Raw genomic sequence first — 20,884 nt, forward strand, 5'->3', positions numbered from 1 at the left:
CCCTCAACTCATCCAGGCCATCTCTGGTTTTCCCTCTTACCAGTTGCCAGTTAAGTATCTATTTCTTCTCTGTTAAATTTTTGTTATTGAGTCATGAAAATATAGTTCTCATTGCTTTTTCCTGCAGGAGAAACCTTTACACAACCTGTCTGGCCTAGCTAATTATTCCTTTGTTGTTTCCTGATCCATGGACTACTGCTACAGTAGTTGCTGTTGGCCAGGCTTGAGTTATGTTTCAGGCTTGTTTGTATAGGCTTGAACTCTGGCCAACAGCTATCCTTCTTGTACCTGTTTTGCGGAGAAAAGAAGAAACCTCACAACTTGTAAAAGTTGTAAAGCCCAGTATGCTTTATTACGACGCGCGCCAGACGCAAGACTCCCCAAAAGGGCATGCGTACCCCTGAAGATTTCAGACCTCCTTTTATCCCCCTTCCAAATGCATATGCATACAGTTTCACAATAAGTTCATACATATTCATCTTGCATGACACTTAGCACTAATTCTTCTTTATCGGAGGAATTCCTAGGTCGGGGGCAGATTGACCTCGTGGTTTTTCTGTTTTTCTTTCTCTGTCTCCTTGCTGTGTCTGGAACGCGGCCTCTCCTTCAGCTTTAGCTCCACAGACCCTTCACCTAGTTCAGGATGGATCCTTACTCTGTCTCATTCCCCCCTTTCCTAGGAAATAAGTAAATTCTTTTACTTAAGGAAAATTTCCACGGCAATAAGTGTCTTTTAATGCTTCACTATGTACCTTTGATAAAGAGGTTAGTACAGCCATTCGTTTTAGTATTCTCCAGTTCCAAATTAACAATGTAATAGATAATCTTAAGCTTATCCCAACTAATATTAGTAAAACTAGAATAGGGTGGCACAACTTATCAAAGATTCCATTTGCAGTTGGTGATCACCCAAAGATCACATTTCACCAGTGATTATCCGTATTTTATTCTTTGTAGAACTCTGGTTATTTCCTTTGTATCATGTTGGACAGTAATTAAGGTTTTCTTTCCACTTTCTCGGATTTCTTTCAAGACTTCTAATAGGTCTTGGTGCTTAATTAATTGTTTTACCAATGTAAGGTTCGCCCCAATAGGGGTAGGTGGTAGTCTGTGATACATTGTGTAATTGGCTGTAATCAGCTGGTGGGATGTTACTTGTACCAAATACGAAAAATCACACCCAATAATCTTAATAAAATTACAAATACAGAGATTAGAATGGTTTCTACTAAACAGAATAACATCATTGCTATCAATTTGTACAGCAGCATAAGCAGTTCTCAAACATACGCCCTTTTCCAATATATACGAGCACAGTTTTCTGGTCAGTGACTGGATGAATTTCAAAGTGGCAAATACCCTGTTCAGTGTCCAAACACATCTTGGGCATTAGCAGTATTGCTTTCACAAATGAATCTCATTTGTTCTCTAGTAATGCAGGATTCTAAGTTTACTGTCTGCCACTTTTCATTCATCTTTTCGTGCCCACACTCTATGTTCTGAAGGATAGAGTATTGTTTCTTCATGGTTTAATCTTAGGGCAATGATGGGATGGATAACATAAACAGTGGCATTACGTATGGTAAGCACAAAGGCAGTGGCCACATTAGAAACATGATCATAGGTGAAATTCACCATAGTCTACCAGGATTAAAACTTCCTTTCAAAATCAATTGCATTATCTCATTCAATTTTCTGAATTTCAGCTGGAAAATTACCTTCACCCCTTTCCTATATGATCAGAGCTGCTGTTGCTTGTATCCATAACTGTGCTTGTATACAACTGAAAGCTAAAGACACATTATCTGGAACTATACTAAGTGCTTCTACTATCAATTTGTGGTCTTGGTCCCCGGCCTCTTCATACTTCTTTACTTTGGCAGTACTTTTGAAATCTGTCACTGGCTAGTTCCTAATGCCAATAGAGATTACTATAAAGGCTGCTTCAATTTTGTTAGGCTACCTGCTGCAGCAGCCAGTTTATTCATCAGTATTTCTGAATCAATTCCATTTAAAACTCCTAATCTTGTCCCTTATATGCCAGTTAGAAGTTTGTTATGGGGAACGGGAACTGCTTTCTGTCCATGATCATCTCTCCCTGCCAGAGGGATGTGCTGGGCTCATACTACAAATTCAGACACACTTCACAAGTGTATCTGACAGAGGTTTAGGTCATACTTGAGGCAGATGTTTATTCTGAAATGTAGAGACCTCAGGGAATTTAACCTCTCCCTCTCCTTCCAAAGCACCTGATTTCTCAGATGTGTGGCAAGCAGGAATGTCTCTCCTGGTCTACAAAACCTCACCCACCTTGCCCCTAGCTAAGATCAAGCTGTGGACTGTGTTCAGGGCAGAGGATAATGGAGGGGAAATCTTGAGAGAAAAGCCTAAATTCATTGCAGTGCCTCAGAAGAAACTGGGATCAGGTTTCTGCTACTGAAACACTCAGCACAAAAGTGATGCTCAAAATCCTACAGCCTGCTGCTGAGCTCTGAGAGGGTCTTTCTCTCTACTTCTTTTAAGCAGAATCCAACCGCCTCAGACTGGGACAATCACTGATCCAAATCTCAGTAGGAAAATGGATAGCTATAAATAAGGAAAATGACCTTCCTTGCTTGGGTTAATTTACCACCTGCAGTTCAGCACCCTTTACCAGCCATTGCCTGGGGGTTCAGCCAACCAGCTTGGAAAATGACCTAAGGAAACTGATTTCTTGGTGTTCCTGGTTTTAGGCACCAGGAGAGCTGGCTCCTTCCTTTCTTGTTCTGCTCCTGAGATATGCCTGTTTTTGTCACCATGTTGTCCAGCCCTCAAAGGAAGTTTTTAGGAAGGAGGAGCAGGCTGGTTGGATTTTTGAGATGTTAATTTGCATTATCAGCTCCACACATTTGAGAGACCATTCTGGATTGAATAATAGCTGTTGTTCAGTCACATTCTTTACTACGTTAGGTCTAAGTTTGGAGTTTGGGTAGAGTCTGAACTAGTATGGGGTGTATAAGGCCCCGCTGTGGTAAAAAGTGCAGTGTGCACTTTGAATTCAAATGAAAGTCTGACAGTAACTCGAGCTCAAAGGCAGGTCACTTCTACAGGCTGTATCAGGGTGAAATTACACCAACAGTCTGATTCACTTAGGTCATCACAGACTTCCTGGTGTTCATATACACCAGGGGAGGTTCAGACACTAATTACATCTGGTCTCTCATAAGCCATCCTATTGATGACTAAGCACTTTACTTTGATTTCTTCTCTTCAGATTCCTTGAAGTGTTCACAGCTCCTGTTCTTGCTATTCTTACACCTCACATACTTGATTCTCGTGGATTACTACAGTAGATATGTTTAATATAAACCTTCTTTATCTCAAAATGTTTTCCTATGGATCCAGTATACTGATTAAATGCCAGGGACCAAGGCCATTCAGCATTGCTTTGGGAAGAGGTACTCTCTAGTTCTAAACATTCAGTTATAATTCCATACAAAACAATTCTGTACACTAAAGTATGAGCTACTCCCGACCGCAATATACTCATTTTGCCCGAATAAGTTTTAGTCTCAGTTCATTGTCTCCTGGTGTCACTCCTGAAGGGGCTTCTGGGCCTTCTTCACCCGAGAGTGATGGATCCAGCATTCTGCTCCTTGATTTTGATTGCAGTGAAGGTGGTGAGAGGTACTTGCAGTGGTCTCTCCCACTGTGGTTCCGAAGTCTTCTCTGTAAGAGACTTAACATATACATCAACCCCAGGCTATCCAACTCCCTGCTCCGAGTTCCAGCCACAAGTTTCTCAATTACTCTGAGGTGTTTGCTTAATGCCACCATGTAGGTGGACATTCTGGACATTCCCCTTGTATTCTATATGGTCTTCTATAAGGCATTCCAAAAGGATTCAGCATTCCTTTAGCTCAAAAGGTTTAGTTTGAATTTGCAATAGTGCTAGTGGAAGAGCTTCTTGCCCCAGTCTTATGATTTGCTGCTTAATCAAATGATTCATTCTCTCCCCCTGGCCGCTTGATTGGGGGCGGTATGGGGTGTGAAGTTCCTAATCTATGCCCAGATGGCTACTAATCTGTTGCACTAGTTTGGAAATGAAAGGTGATTCTTTATCTGAGGATATTGTGGCTGGAACTCTGAAGCGTGGTATTATCTCTTGTAAAAATGATCTGGTCACCTCTTGAGCTTTGACAGTTCTGGTGGGGAATGTTTCTGGCCACCCTGAAAATGTATCTATTAATACCAGTAAATACTGATACCCCCCTTTCCTTGGGAGTTCTGAAAAGTTGATTTGCCACTGCTGTACAGGCCCATGGCCTCTCCCAGTCTGATCGAGTTTTGGCCCAGGGGTATTTTGAGGTTAGTCTGGAGGCAAGGATCACATTATCAGCTCACCTGAGTGATAGTGGCATATAGATTCCTGACAATGATACAACAGTCCTTTCAATCAGATGTGTGTTCTAGAAAGCCTATGGGAATTACTACTTCAAAGTCAACACTTCATTTTAATGCACTCTGTATCACTCGCAGCCTTGGTCCTTTTGAGAAAGGAGCCACACTCTATAAAAGGCTTTAAGTAATTAGGCCCTAGTGTGTTTTCTAATGCCCTTCCTTCACTAGTAACCACAAAAATGGGAAGGGATTACTAGCTCTCTTTCAATGGTAGCCCACCCCTTGCAGTTGTACGTCTCTTTTGATTAGTATTATTGTATTATGGCTTACCTTTGAGGAAAATCTGTACCTCACCCTTTGCTGCTTTCTTTGCCTCTCCATCCTCCAGCTCATTTCTTTCCTCCAATTTTAAGCTCACTCTCTGGTGTGCCTTAATATGCTTTTTCAGGTAGCTGAACTGCTTCCAGCAGCTGGATTGTCTCTTATGTCCCTGTGAGGTCAGCAGTCCCCTCTCCTTCCAGATGGCTCCATGTGCATGCACAACTCTGAATGCCTTTTGCTGTTTCTAAGGCATGGGTCCATGCATTTATCTCAGCATCCTGTGCAGAGGTACCTGTTGGTAAGGGTCCAGACTCTATTACCTCTCTGCAGGTAGTCACTGTGAACGTTGCAATGTCGCTTTCTTGTCAGTGAACCAGGTCTCTGCATCGTCCGGAGGAGTGTCCTTTAAGTCTGGGCGGCTGGAGTAGGTAGCTTCAATGGTCTCTAGGCAATCTTGGTGTACTGCTTCTCCTTGATTCCACTGAGAAAAGAAGCTGGGTTGATGTCGGATCTCAAGATCTCAGTCCTGAGATGCTGAGCCACCGAGACCCTGGGGGGGTCTCGGGAGTCCTGGAATGTTGCCAGAAGTGTCTGGTAGCTGGACTTTAACCCTACACAGGAGACGACAAGGATGAGGGCTTCACAGGGTGAAGGGTGAAAAGATTAGTTAATTAGAGAGTGAGACACAGGGTTTAGGATTTATGTACAGGGGGCTTTAGAGGAGTGAGATGGAGGAATTGGGGTGTGTCCTGCCCTCCTTCTTCTTCCTCCTCTCCTCCATCTTCTTTGGCCACGGTGGCACCTTTGGATTGGTTATTACTAAGAGTACACCGAGTTATAAAAATAGATGGTATTGGGGAAAAATGATAAATATTGTACACGTCACAATGGGTATAAAGATAGGTGCTGCCCGGGAGGGCAGAGGGAGTGTGCCCATGGCTGACTGCTGAGCAGATCTCTGTTCGGCTGAAAGAACATCTTTTAGATAAACAATTAATAAACATAAAACCAGAAAGAAGAACTGAAGCCTCTTCTCGTCCTTCGATACGCGGGCTGCCCCAAGGCCACCCCGGGCCTTTTCAGGCCCCTCAAACAGCTGAGATAAACCGGACAGGTTGACAATATTAGTCACCACTATCTCTACATCATCTTGCTCTACCATCATGGCCTGGTATTTCAAAAACCTCTCTGGTGAAAGCCAGTGGCCACCCTTTACTTCTAGTACTGCGGACACTGTGTGGGACACTAGCACAGTCATTTTTGTCCCAGGGTAAACTTGTGTGCCTCTTGAATGTTCAGCACAACTGCTGCTACAGCTCTGAGGCAACCTGGCCATCCTTCGGCTGTTGCATCTAGTTGCTTAGAGAAGTAAGCAACTGCCCTCCGGTATGGACCCAAGTCCTGAGCCAATATTCCCAGGGCAATTCCTTGCATGGAAAAATAGAAAGAATGCTTTACTTACATCTGGAAGTTTCAAAGCTGGAGCCCGCATGAGGGGACTCTCTAGCTGGTGAAATGCCCGTGTGGCATCTCTTGTCCACTGGAGATCTCAGTTCCCATTGGCCATAAGAGCATAGAGGGGTCTGGCGAACAGTCCATAATTATGAACCCACAGCTGGCACTACACTGCCATGCCTAAGAAGGTTTGGAGTTCTTTCATTGTCTGGGGTTCAGGGTTTGGCATAGGGCTTCCCTGCCTTAAAGTCTGCTGCTCAGCACTCACTTCTTACCCCAGGTAGATTACCTTCTGTTTCACTACCTGTGCCTTTTTCTTTGAGACTCTGCATCCTTGGAGTCCTAGGAAATTCAAAAGGCTTACCGTCCAGGCTTCTCTTGCTTCCCTCGTCCAAGTGGCTACTAGAAGATCGTCCACGTACTGCAACAGCCTCCTTTCCTCTTGTGGAGCTTCCCGGGACTCTGAGTCTTTGCAAGCTGTTAACCAATCGGAGTGGGGAATTTTGAAGCCTTCAGGCACATGGACTATGTGACCTTGTGTTTGAATGCAAAAATTTTCTGGCTGGCTTCGTGGATAGGGAGGCAAAAGAAGGCATCTCTTAGGCCTAAAACAGTGAACCAGGTTAGCTCAGGTGTTAAACAAGTTAGTAAGGTCTATGGATTTGCTACCACAGGGTACAAATTCTGTGTTATCTTATTGACATCCCTCAATCCAGTACTATCAGTTATGGGACTGATTCCTTCCTTACCTTCCCTTTGAGGAAGTAGTACCCTCCTACTGAGTTCTCACTGGTTGTGTTCTTTCATTAAGCTTGATGGGGGAGCATCTTTCACTCTCCCTGGTACAGCAGAGGCCCATACCCTTGAAAACACTTATTTACTTATTCTAATATCTCCTTAGTAATGTCTTTCTTAATTTCAGTGTCTGTTAATATTAAGCCTAACATCTTTATATTATTTGCCTCCAGAGTAACATTTCTCATTTGAGAATGTTTAGCAAATTGAGCGAATTGTACAAAAGCTTTTAGGTACACATAGTACACGTTACCTTAAAGGTTTGCAAAAGTATGCCTTCTCAGACTGGCCAGTTGTTCATTCCCCACACTACAACATAAACATTCTCCACAGGTACTAAAGCTTTATTTAAAACTGAATATATGACCCTTGTGCCGACAAAAATTCTTCCCTTTTGGGTAGGTCACCTTTATCCTTCCTCCCTTACCTTGGGAGGAGCCTTTAGCAAATCATATGTACTCATTTTGCGAACTGTGATTGCTTTGCATTTCAGCATGATAATCCTTGCCTGATTTCATACGTTGCTATCTTATGCTGCATGCTGAACAACATGTTTGATTTGCTTTCTCTTTGCCTTGTTTTCCTATTCAAAGGCCAAGACCAGAGGGCGGTCTGATCGCAGAGTCTCTTTGTCATTCTGGGTGATTTCTTAAAACAAAAGACATCTCAGCATACAAAAACTATCCCATTTATCTTCCTATTATAAAACAGTACTAACAGCAATGAAGCACTATAAATCTTTTTATTTTCTGAGCTGCTCTTACTGGCAACCTCTCCCAGTGAGCCCCTCCCAAAAGGGGCTAATTTAGGAACCTGTTTGCTCTGGTCAGTTCTCATTATTTATTTCTCCTTGCCCTATCTCGCTTCCATTCAAACCTTTTTACAGACCTTCACAGTAGTTTCTCAGTTTTCCTCCTATACACACAGCTCCAGGTGGCAGGTATCAGATGTGATTCCCACACACAAGCTCTAAGACCTTAGGTTCTGAATCCGCTTGACCAGAAACCTCGAATTTACACTCGGGGCATGTGCCCTGACACTTATTAGAACAGCAAAACAGCAATACCAGTGTTTCTCATAAACACTGCACTGCAATAATACCTGCACATCCAGCTTTTGCCCACAGGCCATTCCCGTGTTCCCTGGGGAGACAGGGCAGCCGGAGCTGTCCCTGTGCCCAGGGGACAGCCACTGTCACCTCACACAGCCTGCTAGCCTCTTGATGTGCCAAAGGCTCCCCGAAATTGCTCACAAAGGCAGGCTATTCTGTTTGTTACAGAGAACTTTAAATCCTTTCAGCAGATTGTTTCCAGTAAAGACTTACTGCAGTACCAACCGAAGTCTCATAAATCTCATAAGCCTCGTTAACTAATTCATCTCATTCATCTCTTCTATATAAACTCTGTTTTACAAAATATCAGTCTTTTCTAGTTCTCGTCTTGCACAATCTAATTAGGCACTGTGTCTACTTACACTTGTTTTACTGCTTTGCAAAACGGCTGTGCTAGTCACAGCCGAAACTCTGATATGCCCGCAGACACAGACACACGCACCCCCCCCCTTTATCTCAAATTCACTAGAGCCAAGGCTTGAATTGCTATGAGGGGGAGAATTCTTGGAATTCCTTTAACTCTCTTTATCGTAGTTAAGCATAAATCACCATACTATAGTTCTCCTATGTAAAATGCTACTCTTGTTGCAACAAAATCTTAAAATCTCCGCAAACACCACTATACAATCTGAGAATCAAATTACCACAATGCAGCGGAAGAAGATCACCACACAAAATCACTGGGAAAGGGCATATTTCTCAAAGTGCTCACTTTTCTCAACACAACACAGCATACCATAATTCGGCATTTACTCACATCAATTTTTCCTGGACACAATCAAAATAACAGCACACAGTCTAGCGATCAAGTCCAAACATCCAAGGCAAAGGAACTCTCTGAGCTCATACTCACGGTTAAAATGTACCAAATCTACACAAATCACTAAATTCAAACACGATAAATACCATCACTGACATTCCTCCACTCGCTTCTCCGCGGGGCACTTCTCTCCCTGCCCCTGCAGCCTGCTGCAGCCGGCGCCTCTGGCCTCACTCGGCTGCTTCAAACACCGGTAGTACTGTAGGGCATTGTAGATTTTTATACACCATACACTTATCACTTGCACGATCACAAACACAGTGCACTGAGCACACACATTAACCATACAGCAACACAGTGTCCGGACATCACACACACACACAAACAAAACACACACGGGCTCACCAGTTCTGCTCTATCAGAACAACGAACCCCCAATACACACATACATGGGTTCACCCGACCCACCCCCAGGGTCACTGGCGGTCTGCTCTATCAGAACGACGAACCCCGTCTCTAATACAGCTGCTCTATCAGCTGAACCCAGACGTCTCTGGGTGGTTTACTCCCTTGCTCTCCTTCCTCCCCCCTGGGGGCCCCTCAGTACATACCATATCTTCCTCCGCAGGCCAGCGGGTCTTTGTCTGTCGTCGCAGGTGGCAAGTTGAGACAAGCGGAGCCCCACCAGGAAAAAAAATCCTAGGGCATGCCTTGGAGGTCCGTCTATCCCCCCTGCCCCCGCAGGGACAGAGAACTCCTGGCTGGCTCGCCATAATGTTTTGCGGAGAAAAGAAGAAACCTCACAACTTTATAAAAGTTGTAAAGCTCAGTATGTTTATTTACGGCGCCGGACGCACACAGAGAAAAATTCTCCTCAAAAGGCATGCGTACCCCTGAAGATTTCAGACCTCCTTTTATCCCCCTTCCAAATGCATATGCATACAGTTTCACAATAAGTTCATACATATTCATTCCGCGTGACATTTATCGCCAGTTCTTCTTTATCAAAGGAATTCCTAGGTCGGGGGCAAATTGACCTCGTGGTCTTTTCTGTTTTTCTTTCTCTGTCTCCTTGCTGTCTCGGCATGCAAGTTTTTCTTTCAGCTTTGGCCTCACAGACTTTCACCGCTGCCAGACACTTTACCTACTTCAGAACAGATCTCTACTCTGTCTCAACATGCTTCCCTGACAGCCTTCCTGACAGCCTTCTTGACCCCAGCACGAACAATCGTCTGAGCACACATAAGAGTGGTATCCTAATTTCTTCCTTGTGTCATTTCTCCTGCTCCCTTTCCCCCAACTCTTTGCGTAGTGCCACAAAAGACAGAAGTGTTGAGAGGATTTTGCATAGCCTATGCATCCAGGAGGAACATCTCCTGTTTTGATTGTGGGTCTTTTTAGCACACCTGTGAGCATGCAGAATTCACTGTGCAGCTTATTCCCTACAATTATCTAAATATATTTCATTCCTAAACACCGAGGAATCCATGGACAAAAAAACTCCAAAGCAACACAATAAAACATAAATCTACAAAACAAACTCCCTCCAAAAAAAAACCCCAAACCCCCTATTCATCTCAGTCGTACAAACACTGCAAAATGAAATGTATCACTGCTTTGAAAATTTCTGCCCTTTTCTCTTATAAACATCTGCAACACAAACAGATTCAAAGATTGACACCCAATAACACAAAGCAGTTTCAGTGTGCTGAAGGGAGAGCTGCTCACAAGAGCAGTGCCATGGCAACTGGAAATCTGCCACCTCCTATAAAGCCTGGAGGTGAGACAGGGAGAGCGGAGCTGAAACATGACTCTGCAGAAGACCAGGAGAAGCACCAGGACCCGGGAACATCTGTGCAGGGCCATGGCACCTGCAGCCACACAATGGTCTCACTGTCCATGGAGCTCTGCATTAGAAAAAATTACAGGATCACTGTCTTCATATCCCAGCTGATGGGATTATTATGGGGACCATGGTAAGAGTCCTATTTTGACTTTAAATTGGAATTTAAGGAGCACATTTAAACACTCAGATATCCACACCTTACCACACAGAATTTAGCTTGATGGCCTCATAAGAATTCCCTCTGCATTCAGATAGCCAGACTACATGAGTATTATTTCAGAAATTTTGCCTCCAAACAGATGAATACTTCAAAATTATTCAAAATTATGTCACTCTACCACTCTACCATCACAGCCTTTGCTGATTAGTTGTGCCTGATGGCTAAGATAATAGTGTATCACTTTTCCAGAAGACACAAGATTATGCTTATATTGAGAGTAAAAGTGGATGTTTCCTCTGCTTATTTTCCTGATGTGCTTACTCTCTGTGTTAGGAAAATGGTGCTTTCCTCTCTGCCAAAGATTTGCTCTTCCAGTAAAGCTGCTAGTCTCCTTTGTGATATTCAGTTCCCTACTTACTAATACTTGAAAATTGTGAGATTTATTGGAAAATGAAAGTTGACCAGTTCCTACTTTACCTAAAACAAAATGTTTCAGGAACATTATCTATTCTATGCCAGTTGCACCTGCTGAATATTTGGGAAATGTTACATGACACTGGCTACCTTGAGCTGAGAATGGGGAAGTAAAAAATACAAACTTTGAGTATCTCAAGGCTGCCTTTATTTTCATAAATATTTTCTGCTTTCCCAAAGCCTGTAGGTTTCTCTAGGTACTCCCATGCACTTATGCAAAGAAGGGTTTAAAGGCTACCAAAATGAAATCACAGAATCAACTAGGTTGGAAAAAGACCTTGGAGATCATCAGGTCCAACCTATGAAATATGTACTCTTTGTAGTTTTCTTACATGCAGCTCAATGCCACCACAAGAAGAAATGGAGAAGAGGAAAACCACAATTTACAGCCGAGAGTTATTACTCTGGATACCAAAATATTGTGTTTTATAACATGTATCAATAAAAATAATGATAATTTTAGCCTCTTTTCATCCCTTTCACATGCTTCTCTAAATTAGGAGCCTGAGGTTATATCTTTATCTCAATGCACAGCAGTGAAATTCCATTCCTGTTAAAACCCTCTCAGTTTGAGAAGAGTTCATTTTGTCTATACTGGTAAGCAGAAGGAAAAAGAAGTTTTTGATGTTCTGTCCTCTGATGTGAGATATAACCTCCTTTTACTTTACTGGGAGTGCCATGACTTTATCAAATTGTAAAATCTGCCTTCTGCCTTTTTAAAGAACCAGTCTCAAAATCTACTGTTTTGCCTTGTGTACATGTTCTCCTCTGGAGAGTCTGTATGATACTGTAATAGGACATTGTTTTATATATCTGAAAACAAAACTTAGCGTCACACATGCCCGCCACTATGAACACCTGCCACTTAACAACAGCCCATTGCTCATTTTGAAAAAAATAAAGACATAAAAGTGTGGAAAAATATTTCCCACAACCTCCAAGCTATTTAGCAAAGAAATAGGTTTTTAGACTGGACTTGGTCCAGGCTTTAAAGGGAGAGCAGCTCTTTGAGCTGGGGATTTTGGGAGATCTCCCTTGCTGTTAAAATGCAATTGGAATGAAACTCTCCCTGTATGGGAGAGGACGTAACATCAGTATCACTGCAATTCTGGCTAATTATATAATCATACAGTTCTCACATGCAGACAAGTCTTATACTGAATCAAAATACAAGTTTACATGTACAAGCTGAGAGAGTTCAAGCCTTTAATCAGATTATTGGCAGCAATTATTCAAGCCTTTCTTGTTCCTTTTCAATTTTCTTGATTTATTTGCATCTCTAGCTACTGGGCTTGTCATATGTGAGGTCTAGGCATTCCGAAATAAATGGATTTTTTCATTTGTCATGTTAATTTGAGCTTAATAGTATCTGCAAAGTAGTAGAGATATGAAAAGTGGGCTGAAATAGTTCCAGCTTCTCTGTGGATGGGGAGTTATGGAATAGTTAATTACATTATGCTATAAATAGCAACAACAGTACACTGCTTCTACATTTTCTTTTTCCCTATCCTACCCTTCTTTCCCTTCCTGTCTCCCAGTCTTTTCTTCTATTTCCATTTTCACTTTTCCTACTGCTATGTTTTTTCTTATTTACCTAATCTCCCCTGTTAAATTCCCTTTTAGTTATACTGTTCTATCTATTATTTATAGCCAGTAGCATAAAACGTGGGTTAATAAGGCAACAGGATAAAACTGAAACAAGCCAGATGGCTACTTTCACTCTATTTAAAATAAACTACTTATGAAAAACTCTTCAACATCCAAATTCTTTCTATAAGATGAAGAAGAAATAAAAATTATGTGCATACAGTTTAAACTATGCCTAAAGGAGTTGCTTGTCAAAGGGTTTGCCATATGTTGAGTGCAGTTCAGAGGTGGTCTGGGTGCCAAATCTCACATATGACTTGCACATAGGTGATGGGAGCATATGACAGAAAACTGGGCTTCTTAAGGAATAAATGGGTGGTCTGAGCTCACTTCTTTAGACCATGTAAAGACATGAAAGGCTGTCTAAAGTTAGACACTTAATGAAGAGAGGATGTAGCTCATCTTTCTTCCCCAAAGATTATTTAGACAATTTGTGCAGATGAGGACTTGGTCAAAAGTAAACTTGTTAGGAAGGAGATTTATGAGGGGATTTGATAAAAAGCTTGTTTTACTGGTTGTGACACTGCATGTGACTCCTCTGCAAAAGTCATTTGTTCATTACCATTTACTTTAAAAAGGAGCTGGGTATTTAGCTTGAAGAGAAACTGAAGTTCTGACAGAACAGTTGCTGCAACTGGTAAATTCTTAACATGTTTCCTGCTTGCTGTGTGTTCTTTATCGCTCCTGCACTGACAGAGCCAATATGGGGATGATGGTGTTTCTAACCTTTTTAACTGTACTTAGATGACATTTCTACACTCTGAGTGCTCCTATAAAGGCTGTTCCCTGAAAGTGACTACTGATGTTGAATTATTTAGAAAGAACAATTGCAAGCATTATTCTGCTCCTTCAATTGTGCAGCCTAAGCCTTATTAGCAGTTGTTCCATTAAAAATATTTTTGCACAGACTAAAAATTATAGCACTGTTTGCATATATTCTCAGGGTTTTCTCAATGCTAAATCCATCCATGCAAACTGCTTCATGTTTGTGTATATGGTCTTTCCTTTTCCTGATTTAGAAAATGTCTCTCCCCAACATACACACATCCCTTTTCATGTGGAATTCTCTTGACCTCTTCCCTCTTAGCACCAATGATCAGAAATGTTGGAATGACATCATGGATTTAGTAATGGGAATTAATTTCTTTCTGTCTCAGTAGCTCAAAAGCATCCCTAATAAATAACAGCTTTTGATTACTATGTGAATGAATGCTAGTTGTGCTTATTCTGATTCTTCCTATTGTGATGCTGAGCAGCAAACTGCCAATCCTTTGTTCAGTTTAAATGATCAATTCACTACTCAGAAGAATGAAATCCTTCAGGGAGATACCTCTGTGGCAGGTACACAGTACTCTGACTATTTAACATGTTATTTTTACCTGAATAAAAAGATAATTCTGCCTCTGGCTGTGTAAAACCAGTTAGTTCTAGACATCTAATAACAACAATTCAGATTTACATGTTTTTTTTTCTGAAATTGTATCAAATGGAAACTTGCTGAGGGATTAAACAGCAGTCTTGTAAGTTTAGTTGTCAGTCTTATTTGATGACTAATATCACTCACAGAGGAGAACTGGGGATGAAAGAAGATGAATGTATAGATTATAGTAATCAGTGCCCTTATTTCTGCTTAAGACTTTCAGCTGTGACAAACTGTAATAAGGATATATGCTGAATTTTACATTTGAGACTCTGGTTTGCCTCAAAGAGATCAAAAAAGCCCTTGGGAAAGATACTCAGCTACTATTAGAAAACCAACTAGATCAAGATTATCATAACTTACATTTGATATATTTATATAATCAGTTTGGTATTTTCACAGAACTCTATTTTCTTTTGGGTTTGATCCCACAAGATAACAGAGAATTTTTGCTATCAGTTTTAACAATAGTATGACCAAATCCCCGGTGACCCAAAAAATCCACAAGGAGAAAAATAAACTTTTCAATTCCTCTAAATCTTTATTTTTAAAAGTTATTTCTGTCTTGCAGTAAGTGCAGTTGCACAAAAGATTGCTTCAGTCATAATCCCTTAGATATTTCCTGAAAGACTTGAAACACACTCATTTTGTTAAGCCTCACTCTCAATGAATTTTTCAGTATGCCAGATAGCAACTGTCACCAAACGCATTCTACCTGCCAAATTGCTGACTCAAATGTGTCAGTTTGCACTATGGGTATGATAAAGGGATATTTTTATTTAACATGGTAATGCAATTCAAATATACTTTGAAGAAGGGGGTTTTACAAATTATTATAGCAATTTCATAATCATGGTGAAAGTAAAATCACATAATGAATAAGGTTGGAAGAGACCAAAGGGGGTCATCTGGTCTGACCTCCCTGCTCTAGCAGGGTCATCCCAGAGCACATGGCACAGGATTGTGTCCAGACTCAGTGAATATCCCCAGTGAGGGAGACTCCACAACCCTTCTGTTCAATCAGTGCTCGGTCACTGCACAATAAAGAATCTCTTCCTCATGTTCAGGTGGAGCTTCCTGTGTGTCAGTTTGTGCCCATTGCTTTTTGTCCTGTCCCTTGGCACTGCTGAGCAGAGCCTGGACCCATCCATTGACACTCTCCCTTCAGATACTCACAGACACTGATGAGGTCCCCTCTCAGCCATCTCTGCTCCAGGCTGAGCAGGCCCAGCTCCCTCAGCCTTTCCTCCCAGGAGAAATGTTCCTGTCCCCCCATCATCTTTGTCACCTCCACTGGACCAGCTCCAGCAGCTCTGTGTCTCTCTGGTTCTGAGGAGCCCAGGCAGGTAGTCTTTTTGAGCTCCCTGCTCTCCCATAAAACAGGCAAAATCTCTACAGAGCACCTGAGAGGTTTCTGAACAAGTTCCTGCTTATCTAGCAGTAGCAGCTGGTGCTGCCATGCATGCAGGTAGTTTCATTCTCCTCCTCCTGCACTGTGTAAATTCAAAAGCAATTACACAAGCCTGTAGTGCAGTTCAGTGACATTTTAAGCTCTTTCTCAGAATGTCTGACTTCTCTCTTTCTGAGAATGTGATGACTCTAAGAAAAAATTAATTTTAATTGGCATGAACATCAGGTAAAATTAACTTTTCCTCATCTTTATCCGTAACTCATTCTGCATGAAAACAATAACCAAATCCTGTGTACTGCAGAGCAGCCCAACTTTATTTTCTGTGTTAAACATCTCAATTCTATCCCAAAGTATAATTATATAATTTTTCTTATGCTGATTTTCTAATGACACTGCCTAATTCAAACAGTTAAACTTCAGACATAGAAAATGTTGCTTTACTTTAAATGCACTACTGAGCAAAGGGAGGACTGCCAAGTCAAGCCTGGACTACCAGATCCCTGTGATTCTTCACTGACCATCTGCGCCTAAGTTGATAACTGCATGTCTGTGTCATGCGCTCATTCAGGGAAATTAAATAAATGGGTTTTAATCTAACTAAAATACTGATTTTCACCCAGCCAGGTTAGTCTTCTGATTTAAACCATCATGCAGTCAGACAGCATTAATGTTATTATCAAAAGAGGCACAATGGGAAACCATGCAGCTGTAGGAGAACAAAATGTGAAACTGCAGCAGCCCAAGCTTTAATCAGCCTTAACTTCTGTGGAACCACACCCTAAGTCACAAAACAGAAATCCCTTTTTTTCTGGAGTGTTATCATTTATGGTTTTTAATAAGATTTTAACACATAGATGTACAAAACAGAAAAAAAACCACAAAAAAACAAACTAACCCACAGCTGTGTCTCATGCTCTGGAAGGATTGGACTTAAACCAGCCAGGTCTGCTTTAGCTGGTCCACAGCATGGAAAATCAAGATTCCCATTGTTAACACTCAAAACCCAGCAATTACTATTGCTTAGTGGTATATTGCATTGCTATTGAGCTTGATAAGACTAACTTCCACCTAGCAAGAAAGATCCACACAAACCTGTAATAAAAATAAATGTAAATACTAGACTCTCCTTGCTCTGTGTTCCCTGCCAGTCACATATCAAAGAGTTGAAAGAACAGTTGGAGAGCTCTTATGCATAAAAGAACAATCTTTTCTGCAGTCACAAGCCTCAGCTGTTTTTTCATATAAATTCTATTTCAGAACTGGTAGAATTACAGGTTGATAAATAAAATCAGAAAAACAACTAGTGAAAAAGAGATGGGGAAGAAAAAGTACTTTCTTGTAGAAATTCAATATTAAAGAAATGCAGATTCAAAAAGAGTAGTTGGTAAAATAAGAGGAGCTGAAAAAAAAAGGCCAAACATACTCTCGGTCAATACCTCACCACAGGTGAGTGAATATTTTACAGGTTACTGAATTTCTGAAGGCTGTGTGAAGTCATCAATGACTGCATAGTTTGGCCCTTTTGTATAGTGTAATCTGTAGAGATTTGCCTCGTTTTTCCTGTGGTAAGGAGCATAATTTTTCATTGAACTAGGACATATGTTTAGAAAAGGCCTCTAGGACTGATCCAAGGACTTCAAGGGAAGCAGAACCACGGTGCCCCTAAGGTATTGTTCCAGTGGCTTCCCACCCTCAGGGTTAAGCATTCCTGCTTTCAGACTGAATGTGTTTAGCTTTAACTTGACAGCACTTAGGAAGAATTTTTATCCCAACAGGTTTCAAATATTTCCCAAATTTTTAAAATCCCTTTACACAGAAAATTATCTTCCTCTTTAAATGCTGCTTTATGGTCAGACAGAAGCCTTTCATGGAATCATAGAGTCACATAAAAATAGAATACCCTGAGTTGGAAAGGACCCACAAGAATCATCAAGCATGCAACAACTTTACCTAGCACTTGAGCTAAATACTCAGGAAACAGCCAGAGCTGCCAGGAGTAAGGGAGAGGAGGATTTAGGAAAGTAGAATGTGCTTAAGAAGTCAGGAAGTTTCAGAGTGCCAATAGAACACTCATAAGCCTCCAGAAAGCACTTTGGACAGAGAAACGAACAGTTAGGGTCAGAATCTTAATAATGGCTTTATTCAAAACATAATGCAACTCTGAGCTACAGCAACATGTGACAATTTCAACTCTTTGATGTTTCCGGTACCTATCCAGAACCCTGAAGTGAAGATCTTTTACTGAAAAAGTTCTCTTACAAGACGTCAGCCTAGGGTGGCATCTTTGGCACACAAACCTCCCATCTGATAGCCTTTTTCTGGACAGCACAGTGACACAATTTATGAAGGTGCAATATGCAATAATATTTATACAGTAATTGTACCTTTTGTATGTGTCTTTGATGGGAATATAGGAAAAGGCCAGATATCAGACTTTGTTATCCAGCAATGACTTTTACATGTGACTTCACATCAGGCAATTTGCCTGTTCCACCTCTGTTTTTATGGAGCCCTTTTCATCCATAATAAAGTTTATTACTAAGAGATCTTTCTATTACCGTCTCAGGAGGAGGACATCTCTCAATCAATAAGCAAGAGTTAGGTAGGAAAAAAATAAAAAAAAAATAGAGAGAAACAAAAATCAATGTCTTTTCCCTGGATTTTATTTTCTTCACTTGTATGACCAGAAAGAGTCAGTGCCAGGGAGTTAAGTTTATTTTAGGAGTTCTCCAAATATGAAAACAGCAACTGGTTTATAAGAAGTTTGTTTACCAAACAAAATCAAGCTGTCAGCGTCAGTTTTCTCAAAGATGTAACTGGGATGGGTCTTTGTAAGGGGCCAGGCATCTAGCAAAGCCCTTTGGTGTGTAACTGGCAGTGTAGGTTGTTTTAGCATCTGGGAGATTGTGATGCTTTGGGCCTGACCAGACAGGCTTGTAGGTTTACATAACTGTGAGAGAATGAGGTCCATGATGGGTCCAAAATGTAGCCAAGAAATCTATTGGTTTTGCTGGGAAAGTCTGGAGCATCAGTGATGGGTTTTAGTCCATTTCATAGCCAAGGCTTATAGTCTTCCTTCACTGTAGAAGAGCTGCTAAATGGCTCAGTAATTTTATTAAGCTGGGCCAAAGATCTACACATTTTGGCTTGCTTTTCATTTAGGTGTTTCCAATGTGTCCAAGTATTGGTGTGAATGTCCATTTTCTCCAGAGGAGGAAGATAAATATCAGGTTTTCTGGCGAATACAGGAGGCTGTAGTCAAGCTTTGTGTTTTTCCTGAAATTCAGTTGTAGTGGAGAAAGGAAGACAGGGGCTGGTTTTGTCTGGTATGGTTTTGGAAGCTTAGTTGGCTGACCAGCCCACTCCTGGTAGGAAAATTTGTGTGTAGTGAGACCATCAAATGAAACATAATTGACCTTGTATATCTGAATTTTATGGACATAATGTTTCACCAGAGGAGATGGCGCATCACAGAATCACTAATTTGGAAGAGACCTTGAAGATCATCGAGTCCAATCCATGCCCTAACACCTCAACTAAACCATGGCCCCAAGTGCCACATCCAACCTTTTTTTAAACACATCCAGGAATGGTGATTCCACCACCTCCCCTGGCAGACCATTCCAGTACTTTATCACTCTTTCCATTAAAAAAAAATTCCTAATATCCAACCTATATTTCACTTGGCACAGCTTTAGACTGTGACCTCTTGTTCTGTCAGTTGCTGCCTGGAGAAAGAGACTGACATCCACCTGACTGCAACCACCTTTCAGGAGATTGTAGAGAGTGATAAGGTCACCTGTGAGTCTCCTTTTCTCCAGGCTGAGCCACCCCAGCTCCCTCAGCCGTTCCTCACAGAGTTTGTGTTCCCAGCCCCTCTCCAGCCTCGTTGCCTCCTCTGGATGCGCTCAAGTGTCTCAAGGTCCTTCCCAAACTGAGGGATCAGAGCTGGACACAGCACTCAAGGTGTGGCCTCACCAGTGCAGTACAGGGCAAGGGTGACCTCCCTGCTCCTGCTGGCCACACTGTTCCTGACACAGGCCAGGAGCCATTGGCCTTCTTGGCCCCCAGGCCACACTGCTGGCTCATGTCCAGCCAGCTGTCACCAGCACCCCCAGGTCCTTTCTGGGCACTGTCCAGCCACACCATCCCCAGCCTGTAATGCTGCAGGGGGTTATTGTGCCCAAAATGCAGGACTCAGCACTTGGACTTGTTAATCTTCATTTTATTGGACTCTGCCCATCCATAATTCATCCTGTAATTGGTTATGTACTCAAAGGGAGCCTTGCTTTTCTGGTCTGGATTCAGAGGTTTACAGCTTTGAGTGGCAACAAGTCCCCTGTAGAAACTGTCATTCTGGACAATGGTTCTGTGGTAAAATTTCTCTTTTGATGGAGCAAACCTATTCTTTGGTCTGGTCTGCTCTGTCTTGGTTCATTCTGTAACACACAGTCATCTGAAATGAAAAAGGAATCATATTGAAATGCTCAGCTGAAATCCTTTGACAAGTCCAGCCATATATCAATATTATGATCATTACATTTTCTATTTCAATAAATATTTGTTTGTGGTGTAATGTTTCACTACTCTTATTCAAAGAGCAGCTGTAGAATACATTATACACTACTGTGTTACGCCCCGGAAACACTGTGCATCTACACAGAAAGTTCAATCAAACAGACCTGTACCCACTCATGCCTACAGAGACCATGAAATACCATGAGGGAAGATTCAATTGTATTCTGTGTCTCACAGAGACATTTTCTGCAGGTAGCTGAGTGGGTGCCATCCTCATGCTCAGTAACCAGGAACTATGGAGGTGTGGCATGTAGCTACTTCAAACACCTTCCTGCTGCTGTGTTGTGGCTGGCTCTGGGCACAGAGCATGCCTGTGTCTGCAGGAGGTTTGGATGTCTCTCACAGCATCTCTAGGACAAGGAGAACCACACATCCACTCTGAAGGCTGAGCTGCAGTGCCACCCCTCCTCTTTTTACCTTCTCACTTGGCCTGGTGGCTGACCCGATTCTTGTCCAGGTTTAGAGCAAATTTGGGGAAGAATCCCCCCAAAGGAGCTCCGGTGGGAAAAGCAGATCCAATCGGCCC

General features: G+C 41.9%; 1 pseudogene; it reads right to left on the bottom strand.

The window, feature by feature from the left end:
• Positions 1-17,850: 17,850 nt before the first annotated feature.
• On the bottom strand, positions 17,851-19,238 carry LOC141726812 (stabilizer of axonemal microtubules 1-like; annotated as a pseudogene).
• Positions 19,239-20,884: the final 1,646 nt, after the last annotated feature.

This window comes from Zonotrichia albicollis, chromosome W (assembly GCF_047830755.1).
Source record: "Zonotrichia albicollis isolate bZonAlb1 chromosome W, bZonAlb1.hap1, whole genome shotgun sequence".
NCBI lineage: Eukaryota > Metazoa > Chordata > Aves > Passeriformes > Passerellidae > Zonotrichia > Zonotrichia albicollis.